Consider the following 23,829-nt stretch of genomic DNA (forward strand, 5'->3'; position numbering starts at 1 on the left):
TACACACTGTCTCCTCTTCCCACAGCCTCCATCCTCCACCTCCAAAGCTCATTTTTTATGTTCCAACATATTGATCTCTCTACCTCAGTTCCTCAGACTTTTCCACCAGCAGGACTTTACTCAGGATTTATCACACTTAGCTTAGGCTAAGTGTCAGATGCCAGAGGCCATGGCTTCTGGGCTAGTGCCACTTCCTACTCATTATCTGGAATCTTAACCAGTGAGTCCTACACAAATAAAAGTGTAGAACTTGTGTAGGACTCACCTGAGGAACTTGTTAAAATGCAGATTCTGGTAGTTCTAGGGAAGAGCCTGTGATTCTGCATTTCTAAGCTAGTCCTAGGAGATGAGGATACTGCTGCTCGATAGACTATACTTTGAGTAGCTAGGGTCTAGACTAGAGGATAGCAGTGTTCTAAATCCCTCCGTGGAGCTATTATTGACACAGCATTATTTTGAGAGTACCGAAAGATAAGAAATGAAAAATAGGATTTTAAAATATGAAAAGAAAAATATTTAATCAGGTTTATTGACTTTGGAATGTAAAAAAATTTTAAACCTTTAATACTGGTAAATTTTGTTGTGTTTTGTCTGGGTTTTTCTATAATCCCTGGCTCTTCTTGACTCTCTTTCAACAGAATTCAACATTATACAGATTCATCTTGAAGCCCTTCCAATGAAGTGTATTGATTAAGATAACAAAAATAACTCCTTGTATTTATCTATTCAGCCATCTGTGCAACCATCTGTTTAACCATCCAACCCACCATCTCTCCATTCATCCGCTGGTTCCTAGAGTCAGCTATGTTACACCTATGCTGTGAAGGATGTAGGTGTTAATGAGACAGTTTTTGCCCCCAAGAAATTTCATCTCTGGTGGAGATGACATAATTCTTGGGCTATATGCTCAAGGACAGTATCAATGTAAAACTCTAAATATTTGTGAGACTGCTAGTTAATGACTTGGCTATAAACTTGAGCTATCCATGATCAGATCATTAAACAACATAAATGATACAAACAAAATGGGATTTTATTTTCTATATATTTTAATTTTTCTGACTTTCTCCTGCCTATTTTCACAAAGGATCAATTTGAATTAACAAAAAAATTCTGAAACTTACATTTTTTGCCTTTGAAAAGATGTATTTCTTTTTTAAACACAGGCAAAAATAAAGAGAATCAGCAGGGATGTCTTTAAGAAGGTAGTTAATACCAGCATAGAGGGTGCATTTGTTGATATATTTGAGTCAAGAAGCTTTTCAGAGATTGCAAAATCTCTGAGGTGCTTCCGGTTTTAAGAAGAGTAGAATCAGCAAAGTTTAGAAGAAACTTTAAAGTTCATAAATTAAGTAAGGAAGCACTTGAAAAGTAGATGGTAGTCAATGGTGGAAATTATGAGTCAGATGAAGACTGAAAACTAAAGCTTTTTAAAAAGTAATTTACGAAGTAAAATTCACATAATAACATTTATTTTATGGTGAACAATTCAACGCCATCAAGTACAATCATAATATCGTACAACTACCACCACTATCTAGTTCCAAAATATATCCCATTACTTCAAAGCAAAACTCCGTACGCATTATGAGTTCTCCCCATTCTCCCTCCCCCAGTCCTTAATGGCTACCAATCTATGGTATATCTATATGGATTTATCTATTCCAAATATTTTATACAAATGGCATCACACAACATGTGACCCTTTGTGTCTGGCTTCTTTCACTTAGCATAATGATTTCAAGGTTCATCTACATTGAAACATTTATTAGTACTTCATTACCTTCTATGGCTAATAATATTCCACTGTGCATGTGTGTGTGTGTGTGTGTGTGTGTGTGTGTAATATAATTTTTTTAATCCATTCATCCATTGATGGATGTTTGGGCTGTTTCTATCAATAGGCTATTATAAATAGTAATGCTATAAACATGTGTGTGCATGTACTTTTTTTAGTACGTGTTTTAGATTTTTTGGAATATATATGCAGGAGTAGAATAGAGGGGTTATATGATAATTCTATGTTTAACTTTTTGATGAGTCACCAAACCATTTTTGAAAACTTACTTTTGATTTGACACTTTGATATTAATTGTTGAGCCTTGCTAACAGAGTTTCAGGAGAATAATGACTGCAAAACAGATGGTAAGGGATTAAGAAGTGAATGAATTCAAAATTTAAACATTTTTGAACGGCTTTTGACGTATACTTGACATATGATAAACTGCACATATTAAAAACACAGTTTTTAGCCTTAAGGAGGAGTAGGGGCACTTCTTCCTCTGAGACAGGCATAAAATAACAGTGGGTTTTGTAAACAGGTAGAAGTGGAGGGGAGAGATATTAAGTGATTTGACACCTGATGGTCTCTTTTCCCAGTTAGAGTTTAGTTGCCTGTTTGAAATGAGAAGGGTAATTGTGGGAATAGAGTGTTTAGGAAGTAGAGGTAGTTAGATGCTTATCCCAAATCCGTTCTCCCCTCTTTCTTAGTAATAGAGTCTTGATTTTGTTTAGGTTGATGATACACACAGCTAAAAGACTGCATTTCTCAGTTTCTCTTACATCTAAATATGATCATGTAATTAAGTTATGGCTAGTAAGATATCAATAGAGTGTTATATGGGACATCTATGAAGTCTTAAAGGGAGATAACTCAGCTTTGATGATTGTCATTTTGCCTTTCTATTTTTTCATCTTCCTGCTGTCTAGAATGTGAACATGATAACTGGTGCTCCAGCAGCCCTTTTGGGTCATGAGGTGATCTCGAAGATAAAAGCCATCTGTTGAGGATGGCAGAGCAGAAAGATAGATACCTAGGTTTTCATGTCTTTGTGGTATCTCCTTAGCACATTTGGCTTGCTAATGTCTGATTTTCTTTTACCTAGTTGAGAAATAAACTTTTAAGTTTAGGCCACTATTATTCTGTGTTTCAGTTATATGGACCCAAATACAATTCTAACTGAAACAGGAGAGAGTTAAAGCCTTGGTACAGTATAGAATTAATTCTATAATTCTGTGGATTTAGTATAATATAGAATTAAAGCCTTAAAGTATAGTCTCTATGATGAGTGGGAATGGGAATTTACTAGAGTCCCAGTAAAGGGATTCATGAGCTGAAGCTTTAGTGGAAGGAGTCTTCAATCTATAAGGTTATATGCTTTTCTTTACCCTTGGCAGCCTGGGAGCAGAAGCAGAGTCACACACATGATTGATTCTCTTAGAGTTGGGAGCCATTCTAGCAGATATAGCAGAATAGCAGATAGCAGAATGAGGAAATGAGGATGTTATTGTCACTGGGTATTTGACCTTGAGATCCAGGTTGGACAGGAAAGAAAATGAAGCCAGGCAAGAACTAATAATGAGGTATTGATTCTTTTATTTTTTATTTTTTTAGGCGAGGCAACCTTTGGTTGACCTCACAGATTTCAAGAACCTTGTCAGTTTACGATCTTTATTTATTTATTTATTTATTTATTTATTTATTTATTTTACACCTACAGTGCTTGGTCTTCCTAGGTGGTCTCCCATCCAAGTACTAACCAGGCCTGACCCTGCTTAGCTTCTGAGATCACACGGGTTTGGGCTTGTTCAGGGTAGCATGGCCGTAGACAAGATACTGATTCTTGAAGAGGATTTTGGACTGGTTTTAAGAGTAGAAGCTCAGGAAGTTGTAATGGGGCAATGAGAATTCTAAGTCTAGTATTTCCGAGGAGAAAATCAAGGGAATGATAATACTAAGGCCTGCGTAAGGCAATGGGAATGAGGAGATTACTGTAGTGAAATGGAAAAAAGTTATTAGCATGAAGGGGGACCAGAAAATGTGGGCCTTGTTTGAATGGAGGCTGACTGTTCACTGAAGTGACCCGGCCAGATATCAATTTGAAGTCTGCTAACATAACCAAAACCAAGAGTAACGATAGCTTTAGCTTCAATCTTAAAATAGGCAGGTCACATTGAAAGTTTCGGGAAAGAAGTCCAAAATGGTCTAATAGGTGACTGAAATAGGGCAGCTAAAAAGGCGTTGTGAGAAGAAAGCATGAACCACTACCACAATCAAAATGCAGTGCCTATATTTCCAAAGAAGTGAAAGAAGCTAGGGGATGTCTGGCCAAAGATCCCTGAGGTGGACAGTGACTTCTGGAAAGGCACCAACAAATTAACTTAGACATTTTCTGTTAAGACATTTTTTGAACACAAACAACATTTCAATTAGTGTCATGCAGGGGGGCCCACTTACTGTGAAAGTAAGTGATTCTTCTCTAGCTCTCAGGGCTATGACGTCGAAGAACAGGCCTGGGAAAGGAATTCTGTGTATGTTTTTAGAAAAATCATTGTGGTTTTGTATTGATTTTACCAGAGAAAGAAAGTGTAATTTAATGAAATACATAATGTTCTCAGCCAGGGCAGCACATTAGCCTGGAAATGAGGGGGAAATGGTCGATAGACTGAATTCTCCAGATGATGGCTAGATATGTGAGCTGTGCTTTTAGAGCAGAGGTTATTAAACTTTTCAGCATGGACACCTTCTCCTCAGAACTTTAGGAGAGAGTAGGGCATGGTGGTTACAGAGTGATTAGGCTACCTAATTTTGAATCATTGCTTTTTTTTAGATATTAACTAGCTATCCTTGTATAAGTTATTTAACCTCTACATGTTTCAATTTCCTTACCTTAATAATTCTCTTTCTTATCATTTACATAATCCCCAGGGGTCAGCAATATTACCAGTTTTTGTGTATACCTCAGAAGATATTCTGTGCATTTAACAGTCCATGATGTGTTCCTTTTCTTTCTGCCTGCCTGCCTTCCTTCCTTCCTTCCTTCCTTCCTTCCTTCCTTCCTTCCTTCCTTCCTTCCTTCCTTCTTCCAAAAACGAAAGCACTTTTCTTTATCCTATTCTAAAAAAATTAACTGCTTTCTTGGAGGTCATTCCGCAGCATCACACAAAGAGCCTCCTTGATTGTATTAAAACAGATTTTCCATTCATTACTTTATTTGAAAATGACTGTTTTACTGTTTTCTTGTGTGACAGCAAGCAAGGTTAAGAAACTTGCTTGCTGACATTACAGTGAGAAGTGGCAGAGCTTGGACTAGGACACAAAACTTCTAACTCCATGTTCATTGCTCATTTCTTAGCCCACCCTGTGTGAAATGGATCTGGGATTCAATGCTTTCTCTATAACAAGTCCACCTAGTTTTTGCATTTTGTGGCACTGTTTCCCTAGACCATGCCTAACTAAATGTAGTTGCTCCACAAATGTTTGTTGAATGTCCTAGAATTGGTTAATTCATAACCCTGGATAATGATTCACATTTTTATCATCAATCCCTCATATTTCCCAAGAGAAATCTCCTTAGCATACATACTGATGAAAATGTTATGCATGGGTGCAAATACAAAATGTCCTAGCCCCGGCTAAGTGCAAGTCGTTTAGCAAGCAGGAAAATTTGACGTAATCCTCTATCACACAAGTGAGTCAAGTGGCACCTCTCCTAGCCCACAGGGAATCCTACTTCTTGGAAATCGTATCTGAGCAGGTGGGGGTGCCTGTTGGAGTCTCCTCAGCTCAGAAGTCACAGATAGAGCCAGATACCTATTGTTTAGTTACAGGCCCCTACTTCCCCTCTCGGCTGCTAAAGCCTAGGAAATACAGTGTATGTGTTTCTGCCTTTTTTAAAGCAAGCCAAGCACCCAGCTATCCCTGAGGTAGAAGGATTAAAGCAATGCAGTGTTCATACACATGGAAGACGATTTATGCTTTCAACACAAATTCATAAGGTATTATAGTTTATTTATAAGATAACAGTGCTCTAAACTCACTTAATTATCAAAATTCATTCCTACTTACTATTGGGAGAAAATTTTAAAATGCTGGTTGATGCTAATATACTTAATTGTTTTTGGATTTTTGGTCTTTGGTCTATTGTGCTGTATTTATACAATGCTTATGTTCAGAGAAAGAAATTATCTGGATGCCTTAAGGACAGTTTATATGAAAAGTCTTCAAATCACCATTTGATTCCTTCTGTTTTGTTTTGCTTTTTGTTTCTTTAGTTCTTTTTAGTTCAAACAACACTTTCAAATAAAACACTCATTTGACCTTCAGAGAAACCTTAGGTAAGGCAGCCCTTAGTATCCTCATTTTCCTTTTGGAGAAATTGAGACCTGAGGACATGTAATAGCATGTCCAGGGACACAAGGAGGAAAAGAACTGGATCTGAACTCCATTCTTCTGAATTTAAGTCCAAAGTTTTTCCACTTTGCCTTCTGTTTCCACTTCACCCTGCCTGTCCATCTCTTCATCTATCCATCCACCCATCCATCCATCCATCCATCCATTCACCCATCCATCTATCCAACCATTAATCATTAATTCATTCAAAAGTTTTTGAGTGCCTGTCATGAGCCAGACATTGTATGAGGTGCTGTAGCAAATAGAAATATGAGTCAGCCCTAACTCCTATTCTCAAGGAATTTATAATCCACCAGGGATCCTAGCTACAGAGTTGAGTAATTCTAAACTGAGGCAGAAAGTGATAAGCACGAGAGAACCAGAACGTCCTACAGGGGTTCTGATTTAGGAGGGGAATAGAACTGGGAGATAGAGTAAGACAAGATGTTAACAGAAGTGATTCACGTGGAAGGAGACCATAGCATAGGAATGCTATGTGTAGAGAGAAACCTTGAAATTGGTTTTCTGAGGGCATGGTCCAAGGATGAACCTGAAATCACTTAGGGGAGCAAGTATAGGGAAAAAAAAGAGAGCGAACATATCTGAAAGGGAACAGAAATGAGAGTGCTCCAATCAGTAAAATGACCCTTTTAAAAGAAAGTACATGGATTTGAAAGTTCTGAACCAAAGAAAAAGAGCCTGAAAAGTGGCCAATAACATCGAGGTGGCACAGAGACATAGTGCTTCTACACTCAGGGAGCATTTTCTGCTTGGTCTGAATATTTGGAGCATCTCATGCGAGGGGCAGCATAAAATAGGGTATAGCTCCTTCCAGAATGGAATCTAAATCACAAAATTTCCAGCCAAGAAAACTGGAAATCTGAGGATCTGGAAATCAGTCTGTTAGGAGAATCAGGGTCTGCATATTGAATGTGAAATATATTAGTTATAGGGCATTTCCTCTTAAATATATATACATATATATATACATATTTAGTATGATTTTGTGATGGTTATTTGCCCTGTATATCTAATATTTCCTATAGTGGTAAAAATATAAAGTATGGAAATATATCCATGAAAAATTATGCTATGAAACTAATTGCCTCAAGGAATTACTCCAAAAATTATCCTGATTAAGATATTATGTACATATAATCCCATTGAAGGTCCCAAGGCATAGTGAATAGTTCAGAAGTTAGGTGCAATGAACCCCAAAAGGACAAAATGATAGAACTTTCAACCATCCAATTCAACCAGGGAGGAAATGTGGCTAAATTTGTGTCTATTCCTCCTCGTGTCCCTGGACATGCTATTACATGTTCTCAGGTCTCAATTTCTCCAAAAGGAAAGAGCCTATTAAGGGAGGGACCCTTTTTTGATCATCTTGGCATTCACTGTGCTTAGTACTGTACCTGGAAAGTAAAGTTGTTTATCTGAAAATGTGCATACAGCTTCATCTATCTGAACCTTATATATTCCTTCACAGATTCTATAGACTATGGGAAATTAAAGTGGTGAAGATATTTAGTGTTCTAGTTCAGACTATGGGAAATCACTTCTGGCTGAGAGATCCTGAAAGGCTTCTCAGAAGAGGTGGGACTTGAATTAGACTCAGTGAAATTTACATTGGTAAGAGAACCAAGGAGGATGTTCCCTAACACTTCAGTGTCCAGACAGACATAGCTGGCACCTTGGTGAGAGCTCAGGGAGATGGAGCACAATGAAAGCTTTGGAAGTCAACAGCCTTACATCTGAACTGTAGAGTCTGTAAGAAATCTCTAAGACCATTTGCCTCCAAAAAGAAATGAAAATTTGAGCATGGAGAGATTCCCTAATGGAGAGGAAAAGAAGAGAGGCAAGGAATAGGACCTAATCTCTGAGTAAAATCTCTCTAAGGGAATGAATGGAAGAGAAGTCAACCAAGTCAATTGAATTCGAAAAAGATGAACAGAATACAGGCCTTACGCCAGCCCGAGCTGCATTCTGGGTAAGGGAGGTCAAAAGAAAGCAGGTTTTCAAGTGAACAGGGAGGAAAAGCTCGTAAGATGAATTTGGAATGTCTGGTCTTCTTACAAAGCTAAATTTTTTTAAAAAAACATATGTTCGTGAAAGCAACTGGACAGAAAAAAAAAAGAAAGAAACAGATCTCCATTAAGGTGCTGCACATTGCCTAGTCTGTGCCTCTTTGCTTTGCTTCCTCACGTTTCCCTGAGCAATGATTCACCAAGGCCTCATTTCCTTCTTTGGGCATTTGCCAACTTACAGAGCTCAAAAAGGAGCCCTTCCCCCATCCTCTGCTCTTGCCTTATTAGTGCTGTGAGAAAAATATTAACGTATTGAAGTACATTTCCTTTGTGGTTACTGGGTAAATTTTTCCAGGCCTAAACGTCCTCGCGTTTTAGAGAAGAAGCTGAGGATGTTTGTCACCAAAGTATGACTAAGGATTTATCTGAAATGAAAATGTTTCAGATGCCCCTTCACTCTTTGCTCTTCCCTTCCATGCTCCCATCCTATGTGCAGCAAAAGTTGAGCTCTTCCCTGAAGAGAGGGAAAACAGATTTTCTTGAAGAAGTAACTGACAGTCAGCAAGCACAGTTACTAAGCACGATGTTGACATATTTCCTATGGTGCCTGTAGCAAGCTCCACATCAGAGGTTTGAGAAAACACATGCGCTTTGTCACCTTGACACAGGAACACTAAATTCAAGGATTACTGAATGGATCACTGCATGGGTGGAGAAGGAAGAGACTTTTACAGGTATGACTTCTCCAAAGCCAGGGTAAGTGACATAAGGCCTTCCACAGCCATGTCAGAGAAGAGGCAAGAAGACATTCCTGAGTAACAGGCAGTTATTAAATATCGCCCTCCATTGCTAAGGATGACAAAAATACTACCAATGACATGTATTGAATATTACAATGGGACAGGCACTGAATGCTTTGCAAATGTTCTCTCATCTAATATTTTAAACAAACTTATGAGTTGGGCCCTGTAATTAAGATAATTTTGTCCAAAAAAAGTAAGGGGTGGGGGGAAAGAAAAAAAGAAAGAAGAAAACAGAAATGAAATAACGAAGATAAAACAGTCCACTTTGACCACCACATACCAGTCCCTCTGGGGTTACAGATGTTTCTCTTTGCATTTACATACAGGCATTTGATGGCTATTTAGACTTTGCCCTGTTCCTTGCCACCCTGCCCCTCCCCCTCCCCTTATAAACAGCATGGCATTGACCATAGCTGTATGTGTCTCTCTGTGAACTTCCAAGGCATTCTTTAGGCTAGAGACCAAGAGGTGGAATTGCTGGGAGGGAGGGAATGTGAATTTAAAAAAATTTATCAGCTACTCCAAATTGTCCTCCAAAAATGCCTTTTCAATTTATTTCTTCTCCAACAGTGTGCAAGAATACATCACTTGCTATTCTTCAGGAAAACCTGCTGTTATCAATCTTTTTACATTTTGTGCCAATCTTATGTGTGAAAAATGAGGTCTTGTTATTATTTTAGTTTGTTTTCCCTTGATTACTAGCAAGGCTGTGCATCTTTACAGATTGGCTATTTGTTTTTTTTCTGCAAATTACTCCTCATAGCTTCATTTATTTTTATTTGGGGCTGTTTGTCTTTGCTTTGTTGATTTATAAGACTTCTTTACAGATTCCACGTTTGTGATTTGTTATGTATGCAGCACATATTTCCTCCCAGTCTATAGTTCCTTTTACTTTCACTCTATAGGATCTTCTGCCTAAAGTCTGAGGCAATAAAATTTATCTTTCTTGCTTTTGCATTTTGTGCTTTGTGTACTCTGCTGTATTTTATTTTATAGTTTTATGGTTTTGCTTTCATGTTTGGCTCTTTAAAACATCTGAAACATATTAAACATATGCAGAAGTTCCTTTCTTCTTACTCTAGATGCAGAACATGCTGAAGAGAATGTCATTATACATCTGAACCCAAACAGAAGAGAGGTAAGTAGAAGTGGCCATCATTCCGTCTGGGTATATGCCGGGAGATGCTGGCAGTTTCCAAGAGAGCGTTTTCTAAGGCATGCATTTAAAGCCCCGAATAACAGAAAATGAAACTCTTTAAAATGGTTTTTTTTTTTTTTTTCAAGATGGACTCTGAACAGAATGTTTTCCAGAGTACATTAGTTCTCTGGAATACTAATAAGGTATTAATAATTATCACACGAGGAAAGGCTTTTGTGGTCACGTATGATTGAAAGAGGCCTGGCTAAACAATTTCAAATAGGTTTCTTTGGGGACAGCTCAATTAGTGAACATTTATATTAATCAGAGGCTGCAAGTCTTCAGATGAACATTTACAGCGTGCTATAAAATCCAAGGGATCATTCAGTTCAGAGCTAACGTTCTCAACCTTGGCTGCATTTTGGAATAGCCAGGGGAGCATTATATAAACATGGGTGAATCTGAGTCTCTCAGCCCCAGAGATTAGATTTAATTGGTCCAGGATGTGACTTGGGCATGAGGATTTTTTTAAATCTCCCCTGATGATTCTAATGTGCAGCCCAGGTGGAGAACCACTGATTAGTACAATGGCTTCATTTAGTAGTCATGGAAACAAACATCTAAAGGGTGATGAAGAATCATGAGCTAGTTTGGGGAATAGCTGGGGCCAGACACAGATATTTAGAACCCTAGAACTGGCCTTTATCTTTACACTGTGCTGTCAACACATCATTAGGTGTGTAGGATCCAATCTGGAGCACACATTACAAGCATAGGCTTTTGGCGAATATTATATGCTTTCTTATAGCACTCGTTGCTTCTGAATGTCCTCAATTTTCTTATCTATAAAAGGGCATAATAATACTCCTCCTTCACTTCAGAGTTAGTCTGAGAATTGCATGAGCTAATGCATATTATCTCATTTCAAAGTGTTTTGTAAACATACATTGTACAAATGAAAATGATGAGAGTTAAGCAGGTAAAGGGAGGTAACAGTGCCCAACACAATGCCCTGTTTAGAAAAGGGGTTCAGGAGGTGTTCGTTAATAGTAATTGATGGTGGGAATAAAACCAGCTGCTCTTACAAAACAGTTTCTTCGCAAACACACCTGGAATCCCTCATATCCCAGGCCAGTTGTCAACATTACCTTCCTCAGGGAATTGTTGATTAAAGTTACCATATTTCCAGCCCCAGGCAGTCAGAACATAAATTTCGTATAATTACCATTCATATGAATATGCATGAACATTTGTATAATTTTGCATGCTATGTTAAATAGTCTCTAACTTAATAAAGTAGTGTACCCCACCGTGGTCATGCTAAGGATATCCTTTACCCTGGGCCGTCCTCTGTGATGGAGGACAATCATCAGAGCCCAAAGATAGTGGCTAAATGGAGGGAGGTAGGAGAAGTTGTGGGGAAAGGAGGGTGCCCAAAATGGAGCCTCACTTTTGCTACAGCAAAGGAGTTGAGGGAATACTGTGGCTTGCCTAGAGCATAACGGAATGGTCAAGCTTTCCTGCTAAGGCTTTGGAAACATTTATCGTTCTGCGGGAATCTGGAAAATCAGCCGGCAAAAGCCCTGTGCCTGGGAGACCAGCTTGCTTCTTAGCCACAGAAGGAAGTTAGTTCTGACAGGTGAGTTCTGACAAGAAGGACCCTCCATGACTTCCACTGGTCACCACAGACTTTTGCGTCAGCTGTAGACCCTCACTAACAACTCTGGACAATCATTTGTAAATAATTCAAAATATTTATGTGGTTGGTGCTGGGGGCACAACAGTGAACAAACAGATCCCATTCTTGTAGTCGTAGAGAATATAGTTGCACAGAGGACATGAACAAAAACCAAGTTAACAAAAAAATAAAATAATCTAAGTTCGTATTGTCATGAAGGAAAGGTTGGAAAGAGATTGATGGACAGAAGCATCTGCTTTAGTGAGGATGGTCAAGAGTGGAGACCTGACAAGTGAGAGAGGCACATTTCAAGAGAAAGGAATAAATGTGTGAAGGACATGGGGGGCGGGCAGGTAAACTTGGCATAATCAGGGAAGTGGAGGAAGACCAGTGTGGCTGGAAGGCAGAGTGAAGAAGAGGTGGCAGATGAGCAGATATGGGCGGGGACACAGGCAGGGACTAGAGCATACTAGGCAAGGATAGGTGTGATGTTTTTATTACACAGCAATGTTCAGCTACTTGGGTGATGGGCAAGGGTAATCTTCAGAATAATCAACACCTGGAGGGATGGGCTTGGTTTTGTGAAACCTGAAGCTCATGCAATTTGGGGGTCCTTCTTTAAGAAAATAAATTCAAAAATCTCTTTCCTCTTCTAGTAATTTTAATCATTTCCTGGTGATGACAAGGAAGAGGAAATACAATGGAGTGAGTGCCTGAGGTGTGAAAAAAATATCATTGGAATTGAGAGGCCCGAGCGTGGGGTGGCTTATCCACGTGGATACTCCGGCCACAAATAATGATGCCACGAGTTAGGTGGAAAAGAAGTAAGTGAGGATTTTATTTGCTTATTTGTTTGCTTGTTTTTAAATTTAAATTGGAGAGCTCTCCATTGTGTAAAAAACAGTTATAGCTCTCATTTTCTTAGTTATCAGGTGGGCTGTACAGGATCTGTAAAGGAAAGTGTACACAGCTTCTGCATATCCAGTCTTGATTTGAGGCATCCAGAGTTGTCCATTAGGGGAAGCTTGGGGCTCATGGGTGGTTCTAAGATAAAGATTGGTGAATTAAAGTCATAGAGGTGGGAAGTAAAGTCACAGAATGAATGAGATAACTGTGGGAGACTGTGAGGATTAGTAAGGAGTGAAGTAGACAGAGGACCAAAACTTAGGCAAACAACATTTAAAGAGAGAAAAGAAAAAGAGGAGCCTCTAAAAAGGAATAACCAGATGCAAAAGGAAAATCTGGATAGAGCTAGGCAGGAGTGGTATAGAGTGTCAAAATTCAGAAACCTCAAATAAGATAATGTTTAAAAAGTGTTCATTAGATTTAATAACAGAAAAGGCATGATGAGCTTTGCAACAATAGATTCTGTGAAGTGATGACTAAGGTGACTGTTTCATGTTGTCTTAGATGGAGGTGGTTCCCAGGATGTGGGACACACAGCGCTAAAACCAGGAGAGTTCTTGGGAAACCAGGATGAGTTGGCCACCCTAGATAACTTTGCACGAATTAGTATGCTTTTGGTTGCAAGTTACAGAAAGTCCCAAATCAACAGGCTTAAACTATAGGGACCTAGAGTTGGTTAATCCAGAAATTTAACAACCTCATGTTCCTTCTTACTTCCTATTCATCCATCCTCACCTAGATACTTCTCTCTCTCTGTTATTTTTAGAGTAGTTTGTGGAAATTTGAGTGGAAAGTACAGAGTTCTCATACAGCTCCTTCCCCAACACATGTAGAACCTCCCCTACAATCAACTTTCCCAACAGGAGAGGTGCGTGTGTTTTAGTTAATTAACCTACACTGACACATTGTTTATATTAAGATTAGCTCTTGATATACATTCTATAGGTTTTGACGAATGTATAATGACACATATCCACCACACATACAGAATACAGAATAGTTTCTCTCCCCATAAATTCCTGTGTTGTACCTATCCATCCTTGCCTCCCCTTGACCCCTGGCAACTACTTATCTTTTTGTTTTCATGGTTTTGTCTTTTCTAGAATGTCAAATGATTGGAATTAAGGTATGTAGACGTTTCAGATAGGTTTCTCTTTTTTAAGAGCAAGAAAAACAGGACTAGATAGATACCTTTAGCAATCCTCTGTTTACATGTCACTGGGAAGAACCAAATCACATGGCTGCTCCTAAACAACCACTCAGGTGTTGGTCACACAAATTACAAAAACACAGGTCTGGCAATGATGAGATGGTGAACTGGCCTCCCCCATATCTCTATAAGTAATGTCTGTGAAGATAGCTCTTAGGACGTTTGTTTTTTCCTTTACTTTAAAGACATTTGAAATAACATGCTCTTCAGTCAGCTTATACTGCCATCTCTCTAAAGATATGTAACTTCACACAGCTAGTTTTGTTCTTGTAACTGAGTAGGTGAACTTGAACGCAGCACTCAGGTGACTCATGAGGCAATGGGAAACCAGCCATTATGGGCTGATGCCTGGCTGTGATTCTACATGCTGGTCCTGGGGTCTGTATTGATAGTCTGTGGTGCTTGTCTACTCCTGAATACTGAAAGACAAGTATTAATAAAAAGCTTAACTAGAAGGTGTATCTATTCCAAGTGCTTTATACCAAGATGTATATATAATTATTTTTTTCACCTGTCTTTATTTAAGTTTCTGCTAAAATGTAACCTCAGTCTCTTCCCTGACTGTGCTATCTAAAATAATACCCTCTCTGACTTTCTTTGAACCTTCCTTCTGCTTCGTCATTTAAGGCACTTCTTCCCATATGACATAATGTTATATTATTGTATTTGTTATCCATCTACCCTCTGGACTGAGGGAAAGGACTGTGTTTTGTTAACTGCTAATTCCCAAGAACCTAGAGCAGTGTTTGACACATAGTAGGTGTTCAACAAATATGTGTTGAGAGGGAAATAGGGCCACCAAGGCTGACTTAAACTAATCAAAATTTTCCTTCTGAGTCATTCAGGGAAAGGATTAAATGCCAGAATAAAATGCAAACCTTATTTTCCAGGAGGACAGGAGAATGACTATTGAGTGGAAAATCATCTCTGTGAGTCATGATGAGGTGGTTGCCTATGTTTGGAGCTTCCTGACTTTAAATAGCCTGTGGCCCTCCATATTAATGGGGGTTAAAATAACTCTTGGCACTGAGGGAACCATGTCCTTCATGGTCCAACCCATGCAAACTCTTTTTCCAAGCGGCTAGCCCATGAGGTTGCCATTTAATAATTTTTGTCTCATCTAATTTGAGGTCTTTTCCAGTCTGTCGTGAGGCTAGAGAGAAGGAAGAAAGGCTGTGACTCAGATATACTTTTTGTGTCCTGTAGTTTCTTGCAAAAACAATAAATAGATTTTTCTACCTGGGTTTCCTGTGCTAAGCACCCATTCAAATGGAAGAGTATGTTGAGTTATTAGCATCATTATTGACAGCAAAAATAATAATTGTTCCTTAAACTAATTTATCACAATACACTTTTCAAAGAGATTCCATCTCTATTCTCTCACTTGTGGATTTTAATGATTGGTAAGGTAAACAGGTAATCAGGGTAGATGGCTTTTTTTTTTTTCCACTTAACGATGAAGAAACTGAGATGCTCCTTCCTTCCCTCTATTGAAGTGTTCACACAGTTCATAAGTGACAGAGCTTGGATTTGAACCCAGGTTTCTGACACCATGTCCAATGTTTCTACAATAACCATACTGACGATCTCTCCTTGTCTGGCCCATGCTGAACAATGAAATTATATATTTTGAGTTTGGATTGATTTTGGCAAACATTTAGTAAGAATTTGCCAAGTCTGTACTTCAATTTTAAGGAGGGCCTTAAATATTTATCCCTAAATATTCCTAAATAGGTCACCCATTTAAGAAGTTTTTCTTAAGCACTTATTGTATACTAAGACCTGTGCAAAGCTCTGCAGACAACACAAATACTGGAAGACATTTTGACAAAGGATGCTTTTGACTTCTTTTCTCATCTGTGAGCTGCCTCGGTGCTCCATTTTAACCTCATTTTATCTGCTTAAACATGTAGGATAAATATGTAGGAAGGTGGTAATGAATGAAATAAGTTTCAGGACTGTGATTCCCTAGGCATTTCCCTGTTTATAGCCATTCTATTGCCTTGGAAGAAAGGATTGCCTTCTGGCATTTCTAAGATGCTCCCTCCCTGCCCACGCCACCACCCACCACATAATGTCCTCAGCTTGTTTAGTGTCCCAGATCCCGTTTGCTGACACAATACACATTGATTTCTTAAAATGGCCCCATTACCTACATAGAGATGTAATTTAGAGTGTTACTGTGGGAGGAAATTATGAAGTATAATTAAATCGGAAGGGAAGGATACATGGCATTTGTACTTGCCTGACACTGTACATAAGATTGAAAAAATAGCAGTTGTTTGCATCGAAGTATAAGGAACTGATGGAGATTTGGGAGAAAGCTAAAGCCTTCCTCAAACTACCCTTTAGCTCTCTAAATAAAGCCCCATGCCTTCTGCTACATAATGAAGTTGAGATACCGGAAATGCATTTGTATAATATAGCAAAAGAAATGAAATTCTTAGGGAGACAGGGATCCTAGAGTGGATCTGTTACACTTGAATCATTCTCTCCCCAACAATGGCTATCAAGAGGTCTCAGAAGACACTTTTTTTCAGCAGGACATTAAGATGACATGTCTACTTTTGGAAGTATGGCAAACTAGATGCCTGGATTGATCCTCCTACCAAAAACAATTGAAAAGTCTGGATAAAATACTTTTAAAAATTAAGTGCAAGCATGAGCTTGGAAGAAAGTAGAGAATGCAGAGTCCAAAACCAAAGTGAATAAAAGGAAACAAACTATTAATACGCACAAAAGGGATTCATTTCAATACTATTATGCTGAAAGAAACTAAGGAAAAGAGAGTACATACTGCATGATTTAATTTCTATAAAACTCTAAAAACTGCAAATGAATGTATAAAGATAGAAAGTAGTCCTGTGGTGATAGTGATAGTAATAGTGATGCAGGACAGGGCACATTTCCCCTGTTGGGGGGAGACCAAGCCCTATATCGAGAGAAGAGGAAGGTCCTTTGGTAGAGAGTGTAGAAAAAATTCAACACACATGCCAAAGTTGGAGTCAAAAGGTAAAGTTTATTAGAAAAGGGATAACATTCCACAGACAGTGTGGTCTCTCAGAGGCACAGAGTGAGAGGGACAGTGAAAGGAACAGTGAGAGAGAGTAAAGGCACTGAGAGGGGCTCTGAGTGCTCAGGGAATTCCATTTACACGTCATTCTTTAGTTCCCATTTCCTTTGATACAGACATAGTGTGAGGAAGGGGAAGGGTATGTAGCATGAAAAGGTAAGAATATGCAGAGTGAAAGGCCTGCTGGCAGTTTCCATCCTTTAATCCTTAGGTTCCCCATAGTTTTAGCCACAGGGAATGACTCTTGGTTCCTGTTTCCCCTTCACAGGTGTGGGGAATGGACTGTTAGTAATCCCTGCAGAAATCTTCCTTTGTTCTGAAGGTGTGCTCCTGGCCTGGGGCTGCGGGGCTGATCAGCATATTGCAGTCTCTGAACGTAGTTTGATTAACGTTTTAATTCTCTTGCCTCCTCCCTGCATTATTAGTATTTATAGAAAGTGGTTGCCTAGGTATGAGGGTAGGTGGAGGGATGTGGTACAAAGAGGCAGAAGAAAATGTTTAGGGTGATAGAAATATTCATTATCTTGACTTATAGGGATGGTTTCATGAGTGTATACTGATAAAATTGATCAAATATGTACAGTTTATGGTATATCAATTATATAGCAATAAGGTGGTAAAAAAAAAAACCCACAAAAAACAAATACACAACTACATAAATAACGAACAACAAAGTGATATCAGGAGCCCAAACTCACATTTTAGGCGTGAAGTGATTTTTACCCTGAGGGCATACACCAAACTGGTGATCTTGATTTTCCCTTTCACAACCTCACAGGGCAAGGTGAAAGAAGAATATATCCAAACTGGTGAGTATACAAGGAAAGGCCCTGTATAAACCTGACTTCAAAGTTCTACACCTCTAATGTAAGGGTGATCATAAAATAAACCCACCTCTCACCCACACACTCAGGAGATGATGAGTTTTTATACCCATCTTTAGTTATTTTGTCTTGATAGCAAACACTAGGCTCCTGGATCAAAGATCAAAACAGTAACAGTGCTGGTTCTCTAGGCTTTATTTTCCCTCTCGGGTACCCTGATAATGGCAGATGTTTACCCTGCATGTACAGAGTGAATCTGTCCTACAGGAGGGAAACTCCGAAATTATGAATCTCAGAGTTTATATAGGAACTGCTGCACAGTGGTCACCCTCCCCTTTGCAGAGAGAGAGAGAGAGAGAGAGAGAGAGAGAGAGAGAGAGAGAGAGAGAGAGAGAGAGAGAGAGAGAGAGGGGAGGGGGGGGGAGGGGAGGGAGGGGAGGGGAGGGGAGGGGAGGGGAGGGGAGATTTGCTCTCTGATGTAAGACAAATCCCCTCTGGAAAGAGAAGGGGAAAATCTCTGAAATGTAGAGAAATAAGTCAAGAAGAGAAAACTTGCAGATCTCTCAGGATTATACACTATCTTTAATTTGTGTTTGCCATTCACTCATACTTTGCCAGGATTTTTTGCTTATGTGCAAACATGAAAACATTCACCTGTTTTCCCAGGAGCCAGATGGGAAAACTGCTTATTTTGACTTTAGATGCTTATTGGAGAAGGGGGGAGTATACCACTTGAGCATTTATAAGCAAAATATGGCCTCATTTAGACTGAAGTCCCATTACCTGGATGAGAATAGTAAATTAAATTAGACATTTAATTGATGAATTTATAGCTGATTAGGTATAACTTGAGACAGAACTGTAAAATAAATCTAAAGAAATCAACCAGTATGCAGCAAGGAGAGACAAAGATGAAAAATATAAAAACAAAGTTAATAGCTATGGAAAAGAGAGATCAAAGATCTGTCATGAGTCCAGATGGAGTCCCAAAATGAGAAGAGAGATAGATAATGGAGGAGAGGCAATTTTTGAAGAATAATGGCTCCAGAATTGATGAAAGCCTCTAATTCTCAAATTTCAAAAGACAAATGAATTTCAAGCAGGTTAAGAGATGTACACTTCTAAGTACAACATAATGTGCATTAAAAGCAGCAAGGAAGAAAGACATATTACCCTCAAAAGAACACCTAGACTAGACCAAGAAGTCAACTGATTTTTAAAAATTGAGGTATAATTTATGTACTGTAAAATGCGCTCTTTTAAAGTGTACAATTCAGTGATGTCTAGGTATCTTCACAAGGTTATACAACTGTCACCAATACCTCGTGCGAGAACATTTGTATCACCCCGCCAAAGAAATCTCATACCCATTGGCAGTTCCTCTCCATTCCGCTTCCTTCCTCCAGCCCCTGTCAGACAACAATCTAATTTCTGTCAATATAACTTTACTTACTTTTGACCTTTCATAGAAACAAAATTATGTAATATGTATCTTTTTTTGTGTCTGGCTTCTTTTAACTAGCACATTTTCAAGGTTCGTCCATACTGTAGCATGTATCAGTACTGCATTCCTTTTTGTGATTAAAGAGTATTCTTTTGTTTATCAGTTGACGAACATTTGGATTGTTTTTACTTCTTGGATAGTATAAATAACATCACTATGAACATTCACATATAAGTTTTTGTATGGACATGTTTGCATGTCCATATACCTATGAATAGAATTGCTGGGTCATGTGTTAATTCTACGTTTAGCTTTTTAATGCACTGCCAAACTGCTTTCCAAAAGTGGCTACATTGTTTTGCATTCCTATCAGCAATGTATGAGGGTTCCAAGTTTTCCACATCCATGCCGACACTTGTTATTTTCCATGTTTCAATTATAGCCATAGCAGTGAGTTGTGAAATGGCTTTTCTTTGTGGTTTTTATTTGCAACTCATGGCATTGAGTATGTTTTTGAATGTTTTTTGGCCATTTATATATCTTCTTTGGAGAAATGTCTATTCAACTTCTTTGCTCATTTTTAATTGAATTATTTGTCTTTATGTTGTTGAGTATGACAGATCTTTATATATTTTTGATACTAGATCCTTATTAGATATATCGGTTACAAATATTTTCTCTCATTTTATGGGTCGCCTTTTCACTTTCTTGGTAGTACCCTTTTTTTTTTTCGAACCATGGAATACCAAGTTTCAAGAAAAATTTAAAAACTGTTTTACTCTTCTCCTGATACGCTGGTGCCTTCTTTTCTTCAGCCTTCCCTGGGTAAATTTGGCAAACCCAAACCAAAGCCTACACAGTGACACGCTGTGTATTGTATTGGTAATCCTGAACTGGTCATTTTTTCATCAACACATTGTCTTGGGGAATATAGAATCACTGCTTCTAGCTGATAGCAACTGAAGAGTGGTTAGTAGAGGAAAACAAGTAGCACTTTAGGCATACTTGTGTCATATGTGTGCACATTGCTCTTGTATGTGTGCGTGTGTACGCCCACTTGCACATATACATTTAGATCCAGAGCTATTAGGTCGGTTGGTAAAATGACTAATGGTCTTTCCTGGGATGGTGATCAATATTGTCTACATGTGATGATTGCTTTGGGGTTTAATTATTTTTTTTCGACTCACTACATTGTGTGAGTAGGAGAGAGACTAGAGGTGATCCTTTCATTTCCCTTTAAAGAGATTGAGAAATTCCCTTTGTGCACCTCTGATGTCCTCATCCAGCCTCTCATTTCAATCCCTTCCCCAAAACTCCATCCTATGGACCACTGAGTCTCAGTAATTTGGCCAGCTCAGCATCTCTCTACCTAACCATACCTTTCTTCTGTCACTATAACCACTCCCCTGGGTTAGGCCTTCATTGTCAGCTGCACCCCAATTTACCTCCTTGCTGAAGTCCTTCAATATTCTACTCTGACTTTTGCATTCATGGCCACCCAAGTGTCCTTCCAAAAACCTGCATCTTGTCATTTACACTCTGAGAACCCAACAGAAGTGTTTAGGTCTTTTCATCTTTATGAATATTTGTCCTCAGTAAAGTTTGTTGAAAGAAAATATAAACAAACATGTTACTTCTTTGAACAAAAAGCTTCACTAGCTCCTCACAACCTTTTGCCTGATGTCTGAAAAACTTGGCGCGGCATCCAAAGTGCCTTCCGAATCGTGCCATAATCAACATTTCCTGCTCCATTCCCCAACAGTCTCTTTTTCTCTCATACCTTGTCATCACCTACAACACACAGCTGCCCTGCATTATTCTGTTTCTTGTCACTGCCTACGTCTCTATGTCTCTGGGTTTTTATTCACCTAATCTCTCTTCCAAGAATGTTCTTGATTCATTTTTTAAGCTAATAGGGATTCTTCTTATCCTTCCAGGCACAGCTCCAGCCTCTCTCTTCTCTGCCAACTTCCCTGAATACCGCTTGGGGTCCCTGCCTTTTTGTTCCTGCTGCAGTTTGTCCGCTCCTCTCACAAAGGCTACCCTAATCTCCTGGTTTCTTCCTGAAGGGTGGGATTTTTGCCTAATTTGAACCTATCCCTTCAGGGCCTGGCTAATAACCGATGTTCAGTAAACATTTGTTAAATCGAGTAAAACTTTTATGTGCAAACTTATTTTCTGTTTATATCACCCAGGAAGAAAAATGAGGAGAGGAAGTAGGTATAGGTTCCATAGATTGATGTTCTATTGATTAAGCAGGATTTTTAGATATTTCAAATGCCACCAAGCTGAAACCACTGCTTCCTGGGGCTCTTGTGCTGTCCGCTTTCTTCCTCCTTTTCCCTCATCGTCTCTGGCTTGCTGCCCAGTAGGTATGAGACCAGCCTCCTTTCTCTTCTGGCTTGTCTGATGGTCCCTCAAAGAAAGCGGAAGGTGAACCTCCCTGGGATTGTCTTCATGGTGACCTGGAATGTAACAGACAGTTGTCCAGCTGTAGCAGGAGAACAAAGCAGGTAGGTATTAAGGACCCCTTTACTTTTTTGTTCTGTAGTAAATTTCATGTATGATATTGTGAGTGGAGATAACTCAGAGCAGGGAGTTCCTCCTCGGGAATTCAGAACACTACTCTAGCTCTTCATCTTTTGCTTATGATCTCTGACAGTTGCTCCCCAGAACTATATTGCCTTTGGAATAAAATCTAGGTTTCAGCCAAAGGTCATGAAGCAAGATTATAAAACTCTGACACATCAACCTGTCCAACCTGTTGATGTAATTCATTGGCAAGCACACCATAAGAATGTTAAACCTAGATAGCACCTGCACTTAGCACAGGATTCTGGGGGCTGGCTGTCTCTTTCTTGCGCATAGTGATTACCATTTCTGTCCTTAAGTGAGGGTGTGGCATCTGCCTTCCTTAGGTCATTACCTTATTGCCTGGCCACTTGGCCCTTCTTTCCTATAACTTCTTTTAACTGCCATATGTAGACTAGACTAACTAAATCCTGTTGGCAGCTTTGAAAACAGATCTCCACGTCCATCCTTCCTGTTCCTACAAATCTTTCCTAAGCTCCTCCCTCCACCCACCCTCCCCTATGCTTAGAAGACTACCCCAGCACTTAGCACCTACCTATACTGTCCAACATGGTTTGCACAAGCTATGGGTAATTATTTAAATGGAAATTAATTAAAATTGAATGAAATTAAAAATTTATACTAGCCACATCCCAAGTGCTCAAGAACCACCTCTGGCTAATGGCTACCCATTGATCTGTGCAGATTTAGAACATTTGCATCGTCACAGAAAGTTCTGTTTGAATACACTGTCACTTTGAGCAGTGTTTGTCTTTCTGGGACTTGTTCATCGAATTTTATATGAGCAAATGATTTTTCACTGCAGTGTTTTTTGTTCATCAGTTTCTTCAGAGTACCTTTTCCTATACTGGGACTTGGTTTCGCCAGCATGGGTATACTAATGTAGACCACACGGTGTCTATTTTGTGCAAGGGACCATGCCGGGCATTTTCTTTATGTTACTCCTGATTCTCACAATCACCTTGAGGGTTAATCGACTTTTATTTCTAATACAGATACAGAAACTAAAGCTTAGAGAGGTAAAATAATCTCAAGACTACACAGCTAGACAGGAACTGGGATTAAAACCCTGGTCTGCCTGGCTCCAAAGTCTTCTCTAGTAGAGTATATCTCAGTGTTCTCATCAGCGTGAAAGATCATTTGAGATGAGGACTTACCAGACCTCAGACATGTGGACTTGGGAGAGTTAGTATGCAATCATTGTTCTCAAAGGCCTTTCTGTCTAGTTGGACAACAAATAACCTCAATGCTACTGTCATCACATTGCAAACGTTTGTAGAAAACTTTATGATTTAACATGAGCGTTCTCATAGCATCAATAACTCAGGAGGTGTTCTGGAACTGGGCTTATTAAGGGACATAGAGGTATATGAGACTGGATGGTGGAAATGCTGTAGAAGGAGCAATTAAACTGTGATTGACTGGCAGACAGACAGTAGGTGTCCCAGGAGCAGAGTCTCGATGGATGAGGAGGATTTCTACAAGGTAGAAGGGTGTCCCGAGCAGGAATAGCCACACAATGAGTGTTAGACACCCGAACTGCAGCCTCAGCCCCTTCTGATCCATCCTTCTGCGTGCAGCCAGAGTGAGCTTTCTAAAACACAAGACTGTCCCGTCCTAGCTTAAAACATATTTGTGGCTCCCACTCCCCTAGTCCAAAGTCCTTGGGATGGTTTGGGAGGCTGCACCTTTGGGCCGCAGTGTTGTGCCCACCGTTCTCACCTCTTTCTCATCTCACACATATAACTGGCTTGTTTCTTTTAGGCACACGAAGCCCTCTCACCTTAAGCTTTTATTCAGATTGTCTTTCTCGACTGGTGTCCTTCCTTTCAGTGCCCCTCTGCTTTACTGGCCAATGTTTCTTTAGTTTTTCAGGATTTAGTTACCTGCCTCCTTAGTGTTCTATGGGTGCCTTGTGCTTGCCTCTATTATAACTGCTACCCCCTCCATTGGAACTAC

The 23,829-nt window shown here is 39.3% G+C and overlaps 1 pseudogene; it reads right to left on the reverse strand.

Moving 5' to 3' along the window:
- Positions 1-3,491: 3,491 nt before the first annotated feature.
- Positions 3,492-3,610, reverse strand: LOC118605159 (annotated as a pseudogene).
- Positions 3,611-23,829: the final 20,219 nt, after the last annotated feature.

The sequence above is a fragment of the Rousettus aegyptiacus genome, unplaced genomic scaffold, assembly GCF_014176215.1.
Source record: "Rousettus aegyptiacus isolate mRouAeg1 unplaced genomic scaffold, mRouAeg1.p scaffold_m13_p_1, whole genome shotgun sequence".
Taxonomy (NCBI): Eukaryota; Metazoa; Chordata; class Mammalia; order Chiroptera; family Pteropodidae; genus Rousettus; species Rousettus aegyptiacus.